At 40.2% G+C, this 13,092-nt stretch overlaps 1 protein-coding gene across 3 annotated transcripts in view; it reads right to left on the minus strand.

Moving 5' to 3' along the window:
- Window positions 1-13,092, minus strand: part of LOC148891202 (guanine nucleotide-binding protein G(olf) subunit alpha) — a 51,966-nt gene that overhangs the window by 7,312 nt on the left and 31,562 nt on the right. The window lies entirely within an intron of this gene.

Raw genomic sequence — 13,092 nt, forward strand, 5'->3', positions numbered from 1 at the left:
ATATTTTTAGTCAAACGCAAAACACCAATAAAAATGACTTAAAAAGTGTCCAAAATCTGCAAAAAAATAAACCCGGAAGTTGCCAGTTTCGTGACGTCTTGCATTGCTGGAGAATCAAAACAATGGCTTCAGATTCGGAGAAGATGCTTTCTTGTTACTCATCCAGTTATGAATATGATTCAAATAGTTCTGAAGAGGAAAGCATACATATTTACAATCGATTAAATAATTTATTCTGTGCCATTTTGAGGTATCTGGGGGCGGGAAATGTAGCCCGTGTCCACAGGCTGATTAATTCCTTACACGGAGCTTTGTCGCCCTCTTCTGCCTCTTTTTGGTGCTACACAAAGTTTTCAGACCAAACAATGTACAGCAAAATGCATTGACGTGATGGAAGGACTGCTACAATGTGTCCTTTTTTCGGTCAGGAGCGTTCCTTTAGTGGCGTAACATGAAGACTCGTCACCAACTCAAAAACAAGACTTCCGGAATATTCAGCGGGAGTCTTAAAACGTAAAATATAGCTATATGCGGTGGAATCTTTGTAAAATACGATCAGTAGAAGTCATTTGAAGCCATTTTACAAATTATGTACCGCCCAAAAATAGTTAAGAAGTAAAATAAACTTTTTCAACAATTTAACATTGTCAGTCAAGCATTTTGGCAACAAGCTATGATAGCTAACAGAGTGGAAGGGGTACAATGGCTCGTTGTGTCCACAAGAGGGCAGGGCTGCTCAGTCAAAGCTATTTTTGGCCTCAACTTCCCCCCCAGCTGGAGAGATTACATAAGACAGACTGTGTGTGCGTTATGCCGTGTGTGTGTAATGTGAGAGATAGCATCGGATGTAGCATCAACATCCTAGCTCAGGGAGGACGCAGGGCAGAAGCTAAGCCGGTTTTGGTGACCACCAGACAAATGTCAGACAATACAATTAGAGTTGGGAACATTCAACTCTCATGATCATGTTAGAACGATTCTAAACAGGGCAGGAACCCCGAACAGCGATATCAGTCGATGCTTAATTCGCTAGGACAAGAGATATATCATTGAGAGTTACTGTCAATATTGCATATTTATATAGATATGAGTTTTCACGTTTTTTGGCTCACCTGATCAAAGCACAGAAAGCTTAAAATTATGATTAAAAAGTCTTATTAAATATATGGAAACACATTGCGATTATATATTATTACTTTTTTTTGTCGTCCAATTTTTATAATCATTGACTCTCCGATTATATACAGGGATCATATTTGCTTCAGAATAAGAAAGCCTTTAACAATAATAATACATTATATTTCAAGTGCCTTTCAAAGCTCTCAAGGACACTTTACACTTACAGACAAGCATAGGTACTATAAATAAAATACAATCACAAAATACAATACAATAAATAAAATACAATTATAAATAGAAACAAGAGAAAGAGCTACACAGAAAATGCAATTTTAAATAGGTGGGTTTTGATGGGATTTGGGAAGAGAATCGATGTTACGAATGTTGAGAGGAAGTGAGTTCCAGAATTTGGGGGCAGAGCAGCTGAAAGCTGTGTCCCCCATTGTGCTGAGATGGGTCGGGGGGGGGGGGGGGGGGGGGGGGGGGGGGGGGGGGGGGGGGGGGGGGGGGGGGGGAGGTGGGGGAGGAAGAGGATCACTTTACAGTCACAGGATATTTTTTCTGTGGGTGAGCAGCGGCAGCCACATGTGCCAGTGTTCACTTAATCCGGAAGTAACACAGTAAAAAAAAAACAACAAAACAACTACATAACAAATAATACATACATATTGATTTATATAGCGATTTAACAACAGCTGAAGCTGAAAAAGGGCGCTAACATGGGAAAAAGGGGAAATGCTGCCCCCTTGTGGAAGGGAAAACATTGCCAGAGGTTTGGCCAGCGCTTTAATGCCACCCGCAGCAATAAAAACCAAAACCCGAACAAATTTGGGAACGGCGCTCTAGGTGAATGAGTTAATAGTTCCACAATGAGGAAATGTCCTAATACTATACTATATAACTTGTCTGTATTTATCAATGAGACAATTGAATCCTTCGCTGCCTTTTTTTTTTCTCTTCTTGTAAGAAATCCAGAGGATGAGAGATGGCAATATAAACAAACAAGGACCTTTGGCCTCAGGCCCCATGCTGTCCAGGTCACATGTTGCCACCCGTCTAGTCCCCCTCCATCAAAATAATAATAATACAGTAAAGTATTGTTATATCGATATCGGTTATATGGATAGTACTGCTTATTACGATACTATTTCTATGAACTCAAGGAGAAAATTACATGCCCGCAGGATCGGATATATCGATAGTCTGGTTATATCGATATTTTTCTGACTCCCGAGAATATCGATATAACGAGACTTTACTGTAATAATAATAATAATAATAATAATAATAATAATAAAGCAAAGGGGGAAGGGGAATGCTGTTTGAAACAAATCCAACAAATCCAACCACTGTAACCACTCATGTGTTCATTTGATAATTGGCTTGACTTTTTACAAATAGTACAAACATCTTTAATTAGCAGCGCACTCCAATATGCCCGATCAATAGTTTCCATATTTTGAACTGTGCGGGCTGGCAGCATCTACTTTTTCACTTCAGCCTGTGTGAGACCCGCTGGCGAGTGCCCCCATGCGCCAGCAGCACCATCACACGGACAGAAAGAGCGCTTAATTCTTGTCGTGGATATCTATATTAACAGGAACTATTGCTTAAACCCTAATAGTAATAATAGTAATAATAATAATAAAAATAACAACAATAATAATAATACATTTCATTTATAAGCGCCTTTCAAAACATTCAAGGACACTTTAGAGTCACAGGAGAACTTTTTTCTGTGGGTAACACGTAAGTTACAAGCGTAACTCAAATAGATAGCAAGCTAGCTAGCCAGCAAATAGATAGCTAATAAAAATGTATTATTATTATTATTATTATTATTAAACAGATGTAGGCAAACCATCAGCTCTGCGTCTTCAGTTGACCTCATTCAAGACGTCTTGAAAATCTATTCGCTGACTATTAGCTATATAGCTAGCTAGCTTTTAGCTATCTATTCGCTAGGGACTAGCTATCTATTCGCCAGGTATTAGCTAGCTATTCGCCAGGTATTAGCCATCTATTCGCTACATATTAGCTATCTATTAGGTAGCTATGTAATAATAATAATAATAATAATAATAATAATAATAACTAACTTTGATTTATTTGAAATGGGCAACATGCAACAGATTTTAAACAATGACCGCAGAACATGACCGTCCACCCTTGAGCACCCACCAAAAAAGGCAATTCAATCAATCAATCAATCAATCACTGGTGGTAAATCCCAACCTATAGCAAAAGCATGGACAAAAAAATGTAAAGTAACTATTTAAAAGATGTACCAAGCCCCCCCAAAAATGACATAAATATGCTCAATGAATATCAACTACGTGAAAGTTATCGACAGTCATCCCAGCGTCTTGTCGGTCAGCCAGTTAGAAAGACCTCAAGGCTATCCATCCAAACAGGAACAAGAACGACCGTACGAACGAGATGGATCGCCGAACGAGACCAATCAATCAGCGGCTCTGTGGACCCGTCCGTCTTAAATATAGGAGTAGCAGAACGGAGACACTCCTGAAAGTCAAACCAAATCTGGTGTAAACAAAAAGTGGCTGTTTTATGTCAAGGCGGCCGTGTTTCGGCCTTTCTCGTAGCCATGCTAGGAGTTAATACATGCTAGTAGCATGCCGCTAACTCGATGTATCTCTTCAAATGGAGGCAAACAGACGTGTGGAGAACAAAACAAAACAGAAATATATAAATAATGCAACTAAAGTAAAATTGACAGTAGCTTTAGTGGAAAGAGAAAGATTTGTCAAAATGATTACAAAAATAATAATACAATAATGAGAGTTTGGAGATAGCGGCTCAGACAGTGTGTTTTGTTTGTATGATGAGTGACACAAAAAACAAAAAAGTGACGTCGGTTGTCCTTTAAAGGACAACAGACATCACTTTTTTGTTTCCTAACTGACATAAGAAAAACGTTTTCTAGCATCTAAAATACCCAAAACACGCAGTATGATATTCTTAGTCAAACGTAAAACACCAATAAAAATGACTTAAAGTGTCCAAAATCTGCAACAAAAAAAAAATGAACCCGGAAGTGGCCAGTTTGAGAAGGTCCCGCCCCCTTGTTCGTGGTGTCACCCCAAGACGTCTTGCCTTGCTGGAGAATCAAAACAATGGCTTCAGATTCGGAGAAGATGCTTTCTTATTACTCATCCAGTTATGAATATGATTCAAATAGTTCTGAAGAGGAAAGCATACACGTTTGCAATCAATTAAAGAATTTATTCCGTGCCATTTTGAGGTACCTGGGAGCAGGATATGTAGCACCAAAAAGAGCCGTTTCCACAGGCTGATTAATTCCTTACACGGAGCTTTGTCGCCATCTTCTGCCTCTTTTTGGTGCTACACAAAGTTTTCAGACCAAACAATGTACAGCAAAATGCATTGACGTGATGGAAGGACTGCTACAATGTGACCTTTTTTTTCGGTCAGGGGCGTTCCTTCAGCGACGTAGGGTGAGGCCTCGTCACCAACTCAAAAACAAGACTTCCAGAATATTTAGCGAGAGTCTTAAAACGTAAAATATAGCTATATGCGGTGGAATCTTTGTAAAATACGATCAGTAGAAGTCATTTGAAGCCATTTTACAAATTATGGACACAACTTGTCCGGAGACGTCGGTTGTCCTTTAAAGAGAAATTCAGATTTTAATGCAATCAGCCAGTTCAATTTTTGGAATGCCGTAATATAATCAGATTGGTGAATGTCCAGTTGTTGAATAAATTGAATAATAATACTTTTCTTTTTCTACTTCTTTCATCTTCCTTTCATAACTTTGCTGCTGTGAAATGTAAATTTCTCCACTGGGAGACTAATAAAGGTAAATCCAATCCAAGACAAGACAAGCGACACGACGAATGTACAAAATATATGCGGTAACATCTCTTGTTTTGATTCTGCATTACGAGTCAGGACCCTCAAGAGTGGATGCTATAGCGCCCGGTGGCCTACAGAAGGCAGAGTTACTGTGACACCAGCACGGGAGGCTGCCTGCTTTCAGCAGCTGGGTTCCCATGGCAACGGTAGTCGGCCAGTACCACTCACCTTTGTCTATGTTCTCGCCAGGCCGCTTCCATTGCATCCTGCCGTTTGCATGTTGGAACTGAGTAGGACCGATCATTTTAGAATCATCAACTACGGGTAAGTTAGATATGGACTGTGCGGTGCTAGTCAGCCGTTATGCTTTTTTTTTGTTTGGGTCCATTAAAAATGTTTCAATGTGACTTATGGTGACTTTTGTTGGAGCCACGTCCGCAATTGGTAGTACAGTGAGACCTCAACTTACAAACACCTCAACTTACAAACTTTTCATCTTACAAACCTCAAATTTATGAAAATTAAACTTTATAATAAGCACTATTTTCATAATACACACCCACCACGGCTGGCGGAGTGATCTTCGGCGGAAGCACACGACCGAACAGCACCAGAGGTTAAGTTACCAATAGTCCTTATGGAAGGTGACTCTCCTTCCACTTTATTTTACAGCACAGTTTATTTCTTTAATTACAGTCGTCATGTAATGTGCTCACTTTCCAAACAGCAATTCCCTTTGACCTTCGACCTCCAACGCCATTCCATGAAGCCATAAATGACCATCACAAATGTAAATAAAGTGAGTTTATGATACAATGCAGTGTATTTCTTTCATTACAATACAATAGCACATTTATTATACATAGAATAAGGAATGTTGTGTGTAGTTTTAAGACTTATTTAGTTGAAAAGTATATTTTATGGAAACCCGGGAACGGATTATTCCCATTTTAATGGTTTCCTATGGGAATTTTTTTTTGAGATACACACTTTTCGCCTTACACACTCTGTCTGGGAACCAATTAAGTTCGTAAGTTGAGGTCTCACTGTATTCTTTTTGGGGGCAAAAATAAATGGGTCAAATTGAACCACTATATTAAAGGAGGGGTTATCAAATGTCACATGAGAGCAGACTGTGTAATGGTTAATATCACCATAAATTGCCCAATATTTTGGTGAATAATTTCAAGCAATGTGAACGGTAGAAAACAAGAGTGTCAAACGAGTAGTGATGGTTTCCTCTCGGGGGGCCGTTATGAATTTTGGGAAGCCATTACAATGTTTAATCCCTTCCACATATTACATATAGAGTGCACAACAAATTAATGAAGAACTAGTTTACAATGTTGAAGTAAAAATGATGTCTGTTATTGTAGTTTACATGACAATTTGAAATTTTGGCTAGGACTTTAGCAAGCAACATGGAACTTGATATGCTAGGTTTGCTTTCATGGGCCGAATAAAATGATGCGGCGGGCCAGATTTGGCCCCCGGGCCTTGACTTTGACACACTATTTTATTATTTATCATTTGATTCATGGTTTTATTGTTCTATGTATTGGTGTTTTATTGTAAAGTGTCACCGTTTTGGCTAGCATAACAGTTCAAAGAAGCTCAGCAGCGGGCCTGCAACATTTTGCAGTGTGTCTGAAGAATTTTGACCAAGAAAATTAAACTATGGCGAGATGCATCTGACAGATTGGGACAGCCGACGCGTCACTCGCGATAAATCCAAAACGAAAGGGGGGTTCTACAAGTTGAGAGCTGAAGCGAGGGGGATAATTGATAAGGATGTTGCCTGTCATGGAGCAGTTAACGAGGCTCCCGTGAGACAGCGGCCGATCCACGGTAACCCCCGCTGTTACGAATAGCTGCGTCGATGAAAATATACATGATACAAATAGGGGATTAGCTCACAAATGATTACAAAATATTTCAATTCATTAGAATAGAATACAAACGATTAAAAGTCGCTTCCTGTTAATCCCAGCTGATCGCGCGGACAAGACAAAAAAGGTGATTTGATGTGTGAGTGATTAACGGGATAACGGCGGTGGAATAATGAAGTGACACCACAATGATTTAACTGGATGGAAGCTATCTTAACTGGATATGGAATCCAACAATTAACTTATTCACCGCCAGATGACGTGCAAAAATATGTCCACTCCAGTGCCAAGGTTTTTGTCATTTTCACTCAAATTGCAGGACTACACAATATTGAGTTTTAGGATGACAGTGTCAATGCAGCGTAAGAAACCTTAGACTCTCTTCTTTCATCAGAAAAAAAAGAGTTAATTCCTTCAACGAATGACGTACAGTGATACCTCGGCTGATGAACGCTTTAGCTCACAAACTTTTCACCTTATGAACGTTAAATTTGCAAGAATGTAATCTTGCCATACAAGCTAGTTTTTGGGAAACACACGGAGCGCCACAATTGCTGGCGGACTAGTTTTCGGCGGAAGAACACCAAACCACACGGCCGAACAGCGTGGCTGCTGGACTACTTTTCCACACCCACTTTCTTTGGGTGCACTCAGTGCAGACGTGGTTTGTTATGGAGTGGATACTTTTGCTATTATGGGACCATAAAAGACCCCACCACTGGCTAGTGTTCAGCCAAAGAGAAATGACGGTCGGGCAGAATGAGATCATCGAAAAACACGAACCGGGTGTGCGTTTGTGTGACTTAGCGTCCCAGTAGCAGTATGCTAAGTCGACCATTGCTACATTTGGCTAAGGGTGTTTCTGTGTTGTCTAAGCAACGGTCTCAGGAAATAGAAGAGGTTGAAAAAAATCTGTTGATTTGGATTAAAGAAAAGCAGCTAGCAGGGGACAGTGTGTGAGGGTATTCTCGCCGAGAAAGCACGGCAACTTCACTCGGATATCACCAAGAGGCAACTACATCAACGACCATCACAAATAAAACGACTTTATTAGACAGTATAGTTTATTTCTTTAATTACAATCCAATACCACATTTATTATGCATAAAATAAGGTATATTTTGTGTCGTTTTCAGGTTTATTTAGTAGAAAATTATGTTTTATGAGGACCTGGAATTGGATTATTCTCATTTTTAATGCTTTCTTATGGGAAATAAATATTTGGCAGACGGAGTTTTCGCCTTCCACATACTTTCTGGGAACCAATTAAGTTCGTGAACGTAGGTATCACTGTATTTAAAAACCTTTTCCATACATAGGGTGCACCGCATTATTATGGGCAACTTCAATGAATGACATATTTTAAACTGGTTTCCATACATAGGGCGCACCGCATTATGAGGCACATGGTCAGATTTTGAAAAAATATTTTCTTTTAGGTGCGACTTATAGTGCAGAAAATACGGTAATAATAGAAACAATAATAATAATGATGATATGATCTGCTCCGGTCAACAGCGTCAAAGGACAGGCCTAACGTGACACATACATGGGTGGTCTACCATAACAGGACGCTCCAAAAAAAGTGTCAAGAGGCCAACGTTGGGCTTGAAGCAGCCCATACAGGATGAATTCAAACTCCGACAAGGGAATTTGTCCAAATGATTCCCATATGAAGTCGGAAGAAGCGATCGTATGCTGCGGTCAGACTGAATGTGAGCAGAGTGTTTCTGGCAGTACGTTTCCATATATAGTCAATGCTGTTTGCAAGACACACGTGTGCCGGGCAAACTTAAAAGAACAATCAACCGCTGCATATTTGGAGTTTGGCACCTGCATATTCGCATATTTATGGTTACCCTCCTCTTCTTTCGTTTCGTTTTGATTTTATTTTATTCCAATTTTGCAATTTTCTACTTCATGATTAGACTCCAAGCAATTGCCGACTTCAAGTTTTAAGTGATGCTTATGCCACAGCAGCTTGAAAGATTGAAAATTGCTATTGTTTCATCATATAGTCCAGATCCCGCGCCCTAAAATACCCTTATGACACCACCTAAAAAGTTCAAAGATAACCACCCAACTACCCGGTTTTACATTAGGTTGATATAATCAGTTATTAATTTGATTGTATATTATTATTTGCTCTGGAAAAGATACTGGTCTAACGAGGCTGAGTCAAACACAAACATTTTCCGACAATAGTACCTGCCTCATAACTGATTGACTGTGTAAGCGGCAGACAAATCAATAGGATAATCAATTCCCAAAATATATGTTCGTGGTATTCGCTAATAATGAATAACAATCATTTATGTGAAGACGCAAATTGTAAGACTGCATGAAACGCTATTTCTATGAATTGATCGCATTGTTTGTGTCTTAACTCATTCACTGCCAGACAATGTGCAAAAAAATCTGTCCACTCCAGTGCCTGGGTTTTTGTCATTTTCATTCAAATTGCAGGACCCACAGAATATTACGTTTTAGGACCACGTAAACAGCGTTAGAAACCTCATACTCTCTTATTTCATCAGAAAAAGAGTTAATTCCTATGCTATATGGGTCTGGAGTTATCAGAGCTTGAAATGGGGGTGGCTGTACAAAATACAATACAATGTATACATATTGATTTATATAGCAGCTGTAACAAAGTGCTACCATGAACAAAAGGCAAATGCTGTCCCCTTGTGGAAGGCAAAAACATTGTCAGAGGTCTGACCAGGGCTTTATTGGCACCCCGTGCAAGAAAAAACAAAAGCCAAATAAAATTCGGGAGTGGCGCTCAACGTCACACTTTTCAATTCCCGAATAAAATTCAAGAATGGCAGCGAATGAGTTAAATATAATTAATAATCCAACATTTTTAGAAAAAAAACATCAAGCCTCATCACGGAGGAGTAAAATTTAACAGGCCAGTGGGCCACTTATGTGATCCTTGGATTTGATTGGATTGACCGTTATCCATCTCGCAGTGGAGAAATTTACAATTCACAGCAGCAAAGTGACGAAAGTAAGAGGAAAGGAAAGGAAGAAGTAGAACAACAAAATATAGGATCATAATAATAATAAATAATAATAATAATAATAATAATACATTTCATTTTAAGCGCCTTTCATAGCTCTCAAGGACACTTTACAGTCACAGACAAGCATAGGTACGATAATAAGTAAAATACAAGCACAAATAGAATACAATAAATAAATTATAGTTATAGATAGAAACAAGAGAAAGAGCTACACATAAAATGCGATTCTAAATAGGTGGGTTTTGAGATGGGATTTGAAGGTGGGAAGAGAATCGATGTTACGAATGTTGGGAGGAAGTGAGTTCCAGGGTTTGGGGGCAGTGCAGCTGAAAGCTCTGACCCCCATCGTGCTGACACGGGCAGGGGGGGGGGGCACACAGAGGTGGAGGGAGGAAGAGGATCTGAGGGAATGAGAGGGAATAGAAATTGTAAGAAGGTCAGATAGGTATGGGGGGCAAGGTTATGGATAGCTTTAAATGTAAAAAGAAGACATTGGTAACCCCTACTTTAGCCATTGTTTTTATGATCCACTCAAGGATTTCCAATGTAAAATAGGGAGTGAGGGATTTTTTTTTTTTGGTGGGGTTGCAAATAAGAGTATGTTCCAATAGGATGATATCATATTCCTACATTGCCATGTGTTTACTATCATAAAATGAGGAGTTGAGGTGGTATGGTTGAGGGCTCACACACACATACACACACACACACACACACTATCCAACATCAAACTCCCACAGAAGCATTTTTTTTTTTGGTCTCACCTTCTGCGACTGACCTTCCCTTTTGTTTACAGCGCATTGCCGGGATACTCCCTTTGATTCGGCTGCGCACACGTGACCTGCTGCCAGTTTCTGCTCTGCAGTCCTGTTGCTGCTAAAAATAGCCTCCGCTTGCCCTGGCTCCACTGCTAGTTTACATAAGCTCGAAAGGGGGAGGAGGGAGAGGGGGGGAAGGGGGGCAGAAGTGGGGGGTGCAATGGGAGGGGGGGGTGGTGTATGGACGACCATTCCACAATCTCTCTGAGCAGCGCCACTGCTGCTGTCCTCCAGCGGTCTGTGCTGTAACTCGCGGTCAAAAGCACCATGTGTGAGTGGGTGTGTGTGTGTGTGTGTGTCGTCGACACACAAACACACACACAGCCGCCAAAACGCGCCATTCACCACATGCCTCACTCCCTCCTCTCTGTCCTTTAATATGGAAGCACATTTAACCCCCCCTCCCCCCACCCCCAAATAAAGTACTATTTATAGCTCGGCTCTCTTTGGCGTGAACATAAATGTTTTTTTTTTCAAAGCCAAGATAGCTTGCGTTCACGATGAGATGGAGAGAAGCTGCAAAGGGATGAAGGAAAAAGAAAAAGGTCACGATGTCACAGGAAAAATGGCAAAGTTTAATATTCATTGGAGGGTTTTGGGGTTGTTTGTTTTGTAGTTTTATTTCATAGCCACGATAGCAATACAGTCCATATTTTTGTGGCGAAGCTAGTATTTTGTTGTACTAAATTCATCCTGTCTACTTGATAACTAATGTTAAGCAGATTCCTTACTTACAGACAGTGTATTGTCGGTGTTCAAAACATGTCCGAAACATGTCAGGTATTTGAACACCGACAATACACTGTCTGTAAGTAAGGAATCTGCTTAACATTAGCTAGTATTTTGGTTGAACATTTTGTCCTATTTTGGTATGTATGTCAACCCTGCCCCCACACCATATTCGACTCGTGACTTTCTACCGATGTAGAAATTGAGATTGTGTTACTTTTTCTAATATCTTGGTGTCACTTATATCGTATGATTATTCAAATACAGTGATACCTCAGCTTACAAACTTAATTGGTTCCCGGAAAGTCTCTGTTAGGCGAAAAGTTCGCCTGCCAAACATTCATTTCCCATAAGAAATCATTAAAAATGACAATAATCTGTTCCCAGGTCCCCATAAAACATACTTTTCGATTAAATAAGCCTTAAAACGACACAAAATATGCCATATTTTTATGTATAATAAATGTGCTATTGTATTGTAATAAACTAAATAAACTGTACTGTGTAATGAAGTCGTTTTATTTACCTTTGTGATGGTCGTTGATGTAGTTGCCTCTTGATGATATCCGAGTGAAGTTGCCGTGCTTTCTCGACAATATTCGACAATACCCTCACTTACACTGTCCCCTGCTAGCTGCTTTTTGTTAATCCAAATGAACAGAAGTTTTTCAACCTCTTCTATTGCCTGAGACCGTTGCTTCGACAACACAGAAACACCCTGAGCCACACGTAGCAATGGTCGACTTAGTATACTGGACTGGTACTGGGGCGCTAAATCACACAAACGCACACCCCGTTCGTGTTTTTTGACGATCTCCTTCTTCTGCTGGACTGTAATTTTCTTTTGTGTCCTCTTCGGATTAACACTAGCCTGTGGTGGGGTCTTTTTCGGTCCCAAAAAAGCACAAGTATCCACTTCATAACAAACACGTCTGCACTGAGTGCACTCAAAGAAAGTCGGTGTGGAAAAGTAGTCCGGCAGCCACGGTGGCGCTGTTCGGCTGTTTGGTTTGGTGTTCTTCCGCCGAAAACTAGTCCGCTAGCCGTTGTGGCGCTCCGTGTGTTTCCCAAAAATTAGTTCGTATGCCAAGATTCTTGCGAATTTAATGTTCGTATGGCAAAAAGTTAGTCAGCTAAAGCGATCGTAAGCCGAGGTATCACTTTACTCCCAATTTTCTGTTCTCGTTTTTTTTCCCTCCTTCTCCACATGTCATGCAGAGATAAAGCACGACAAAACAATGACAACTAAAACAAAGTCATCACTCAAACTAGAAAACAGGAGGTTGAACAAGTCAGTTAACGTTACCCGGCCGGCACTTTGAGATGCACACATTGCCATGACGACCTGCGATATACACACCGCGGCTAATCTTGTGACACGTTGCATGGTCCCAACAGGGATGGCCCGAGGCTTTGGATGCTTCAAAGAAAGACACACTCAGAAAGACGTGATGGAACGGGAACACATGGAACTGTTTCAGCGTTTGCACAAATTGAATGGTCAACTTTTTTTTTTTTTTTTTGGGGGGGGGGGGGCGTTTTCTTGGACTTTCTGTGCATGGCGTTTTGAATAATACAGTAAAGTCTCGTTATATCGATATCGGATATATCGATAGTCCCGGTTATATCGATACTATTTCTATGCACGCACGGAGAAAATTACATGCAAAC

This window comes from Hippocampus bargibanti, linkage group LG11 (genome assembly GCF_051943395.1).
Source record: "Hippocampus bargibanti isolate YZ-2025 linkage group LG11, ASM5194339v1, whole genome shotgun sequence".
In the NCBI taxonomy this organism is placed as follows: Eukaryota; Metazoa; Chordata; class Actinopteri; order Syngnathiformes; family Syngnathidae; genus Hippocampus; species Hippocampus bargibanti.